This window comes from Haliotis rufescens, unplaced genomic scaffold (assembly GCF_023055435.1).
Source record: "Haliotis rufescens isolate VD_foot unplaced genomic scaffold, xgHalRufe1.0.p SCAF_71, whole genome shotgun sequence".
In the NCBI taxonomy this organism is placed as follows: domain Eukaryota; kingdom Metazoa; phylum Mollusca; class Gastropoda; order Lepetellida; family Haliotidae; genus Haliotis; species Haliotis rufescens.
This window is the reverse complement of record NW_025964363.1, coordinates 1,031,863-1,036,673: the sequence shown is the minus strand read 5'-3', so window position 1 is coordinate 1,036,673 and position 4,811 is coordinate 1,031,863.

Genomic DNA, 4,811 nt, shown 5'->3' with positions numbered 1-4,811 from the left:
TGTTTGAGACGTTCTTTAATCTAAATAGCCTGTGCGACGCATTAAATGAGATCAAATCTCCTGCAGACTAGGTACATCGAAAGATACGAAAGTTGATTTGGTATGTTGTTTTAGGGCGCATACAGCAACATTACAGCTAACTTACGGCGGCCTTTAAATAACCAACCCAGGCACACGAGTGAGTGAGTGAGTGTGAGCTTATTGTGTGAGGAAGGCTCGAAGTGATGCAGGTCTCAGACGTTTACTACTTCGGTGAAACCAACAAGCACGGGTATGTTGCTGACAAACCTAGAACCATAATTGGCGCGGACCAGGATCATAGGTTTCTGGCGTGCCCAAGGGACGCAACTCTGCACACACTCTGATGACGAACGTCGTTGGGGTACGATGACACACCTCAGCCACACGTCACAGAACGTTACCACCCGATCCCCAATTTATACTACACTGCGACATCATCAGGTACGTGAGTGAGCACGCACACACACGCAGATACGCACGCAAACAGACACACACACGCGCACGCACACACACACATACTAATAAGTGAGTGAGTGTCGTATTTTAGCAATTTGTTATCAGCAATCCGACCGGAAACACCCAGGGGAAGCGGCTTCACTGTTTCTCCCAATTGTGTTGGTGGAACTCGGATGTTAATTAGTAAGATTAGTAGTAGTAATCTTCAGGTCTACCCCAACGCCTCTCATTACTCTACTGATACTACTTTCTACCTGTAGTTCCGTGAAGATCCGGGATAGAATAGGTCTTCAGCAACCCATGCTTGTCGTAAGAGGCGACTTACGGGATCGGATGGTCAGGCTCGCTTACTTGGTTGATGCATGTCAACGTATCCCAATTGCGTGAATCGATGCTCATGATATCAGTCACTGGATTGTCTGGTCCAGAATCGATTCTTTACAGACCGCCGCCATATAGCTGGAATATTGCTGGGTACGGCGTTAAACTAAAAACAAAACAAAAAATCGAAATGCAAAAATACAAATCAAAGAATAGTAGAAGTTTAAAGATATGTGCTCGATTCGTGACATTTGTATGTGAAGCACATCTCCTGTGTTCCCCGTCAATCACCCGTTCAGAGACTGAGTGACGAGTAAAACTTGAAACCATGATACACTTGTCCGACATTTGTTTGACATTGGTAATTGGGTGAGTTGGGCTGTGTACTTCCCAGGGATGCAAGCTGATATTATAATTATTATTATACTCGTCTTCTTCTTCCTCTTCCTTTTCTTATTCTTACCATGCATGCAATGTGATGTGTGTTGGCATCGCAGGGTGAATGGAGAAGGACGAGGATGAAGATGGGGATTTCACCAGCGCTTCCCGAGATGTTGTGTGGATGTGATATGTAGTCCAGATACTTTATGCCATTATTATATCTTGGACTGGCACCAAGGACACTTTCAGTTTTAGGAATTGTTCTAAATTCACAATTAGATAATCTGTGGTTTATCAATACAAGGGAGATAATTCAAATCGTTTTAGATGTCTTTGGAAGTTGGAGAAAAAGAAATCTCACTATAATCGGTAAAATAACAGACGCCTGAGTTATAAAATCTTTAGCACTATCTACTTTAGTACATTTATCATCCAAAACTGGCTCCCACAGGAGATGTCGCTCGGGTGAGATATAGAGAATCTCACCCTCGTGTCTTTTGATATCAAATATATCAACACAAGTTGATAAAAGTAGGAAAACTCCGAGGCTTGCCGAGGATTTTTTCCACTTTTATCAACGAGTGTTGATATATTTGATATCAAAAGATACGAGGGTGAGATTTTATTTATCATCCAACATCAATCTTTCAACTTTTTCAGTTTGTAGACAGTAATAAGCAGTGTCTTAAGTGTAAAAAGTACTGCTAACAGCTTCAGTAGCAGAGCCATTAGTGATGTAATTTGATTGTGACGTCATGGTAACCAATGAAGTCACAATGGTCTGCAAAGCATTGTGATCCAATTTCATTGCAGCGATATCTACAGTGTAGATATCGCTTGATCTCACCCAAGCCATATCTCCTGTCGGAGCCTGTTTAGGATGATAACAAGCGATATCTACATTGTAAATATCGCTGCAATGAAAGTGCATCACAATTATTACCATTATGACGTCATTGTTAGCATGACGTCACCCACACATCACCCACACATCCACTCTCTCCCCCCACACCCACACATCACCCACACCCATATCAGACTCTCTCTCCCCACACCCACGTCACACTCTCTCCCCTCACACACACACACATCACACACACTCCCCCCCCCCCCCCCCCCCACACACACACACACATCACACAAACACACACATACACGCGCAAGCACACACACACGCACACACACACACATGCATACGTACATATTGTACATTGTTGTGTAACTTCGACACAAAGACTGGTGTTCTTTTGAACCCGATTTATTTACTAGAGTACAGGCGACAGCCAGCATGACGTCCATTCGAGAACACAACAATCCATGACGTCACCTGATGACATAATACGCAAACATTTACGTGCGGGAGCTAACTCTAAAATAGACTGGGTTTTACCCTAATCAGCGATAACTGAATTTTTGGTATAACAACATATAATTTAATCTCGATGGTTGGACCAAATAATTTTCGTCGAATACTTTTAGTAGTTTAACCGGCAGATTTTGGAAGAGTGTTTGTGGTAACATTTGTCATGCTGAACTCTTTACGCCATTTTAACATACGTGTAGCTAGTCAAATGTTGTCAACGTTCATACACATATATCTACTTAACCTATGCCACAAAGTAGTTCAATTTTATAAAATATGATTTATAGCTGAAGAACAAGCTAGTGGAAGGCCCACAGGCCTCTTGGCAGGTGAAAATATTGATGTTTCGGTTTGCCATGTGGATATCTTACTACTTGCGGCTTAATTGTGTAAACAATGAGGAGATAAACATACTGTGTTTTCAATGTAGAGCAAGGTTACCTGTAGATTTAACCGCGCTAAATTTGGAACCAAATGCGCAGCACGGCACGGCAATTTGGAAAGCTGACACGAGAAAAAGAAAACTAAGCAACCTTGGCAAAGCTTTCGTTCTACACCGCGCGTCAACATTATGACGTCATATCGCTCACTGTGTCGCAAAAGATGTGACATCACAGTCTTAAATAGAAAAGCGCCAAATTCCAAGCTCTCTGTTGTCTCCAAAACTTAAATACATTCTCTTTGTTGATTTCTGTCGTGTTTTCTGCACGAAATGTATTGCCACACATCATTTGGAATAGTGTAATAACCACAATTTTGCATTTTGTAACCTGTAATTGTAGATATATAGAGAATCTCACCCGAGTGTCTTTTGATATCAAATATATCAACACGAGGTGATAAAAGTGGAAAAATTCCGAGGCTTGCCGAGGATTTTTGCCACTTTTATCAACGTAATATTCCTAACTGTCTCGCAAGACTTATTTGTACCATTGTTTCCGGGAATGATGTTAAAACTACCCGCCTTGCTGAACTTAAGAGTTTCCTACTGCATCAAAATTATCCCGCAAAGCTAATTGAAGATAGCATACACTAGGCGCTAAGTATTGAGCAACTAAAACTGAGAGAAAAGTCTGAAGATAACAATATTGGGAATAACTCTAGTATCTACCTTCAACCCTAATCATGAAAAAACATTATCCATGGTTCAACGATACATGCCTATTTTGAATCAAAGTATTAAAATGGAGAAGATATTGAGCAAATACAAAATTATCAACAGCCAAAGACAACCCAAAAATCTAAGAAAGATTTTGACAAGTTCTAAATTTGATTCTGTTGTCATCACTCTCCACAGGTTTCTAAGTGCGGTGACAAACGTTGCCTAACTTGCAGCAATATAATTGAAGGCTGTTCAGTCCAAAATACAAAGGACACTAAATTTACTGTAAAACAAAATATGACTTGTGATACTAGAAATGCTATTTACTTGATTGTTTGTAGTGGATGCAATGAAAAGTATATCGGAAAGACAGAACTTAAATGAAAAAGAAGAATGAATCTTCACCGTTCATAAATAAAGCAGCCACACAACCGCACGATTCCGCTCAGTGAACATTTACATACATGTAGAAGCGGCAATTGTTTAGTTTTCCCGCTAAATAAGCTAAATTTTGATCATGAACCTACAAAAGAGTAACATTTCATTCATAAATACGCGCCTGAGGCGTAAAGGCGTAACTTATTTGTCCATTGTCACCTTGGTATTGTGACGTCATAGTTCTAAATGTTATGACGTCACGTAACTATATGTTACAACTTCATGTCCGTTAGTCAGTTATGGCCTGAGACTCATACGTGGTACGAGTTGAAAGCGCTAGCTAAAAAAGCTGAGACAAAAAGATCCAAACCACCATACAGTACCTTGCGCCCAATAAAACAATTAAGGATTGACTGTGTATTTTTTTCGGTTCATTGAGGTATGAATCGAAAAACCGATGTGCAAACTGTATGAATCCGCATAGCACATCGGTTTTTCGATTCATACCTCAATGAACCGAAACAAATATACAGTCAATGCTTATAATTAAATTCGACAACGTAAAACATGTTTTATCTACAATAGTTTAACCCAAAACAGTTGCATATATCAAAACAGACAAAAATGACGACATTGATAAACATTCCAGGTGTAGGAATACATACAGTGGCGTGACATGAATCAGGTGATCGTTTGATTTATGCACATAACTTGACACGCCTACACAGTCAGTAGCCAATCAACGGAGAGTGGGATTATAACAATGTTCATTGGACCTGTCAATTAAGG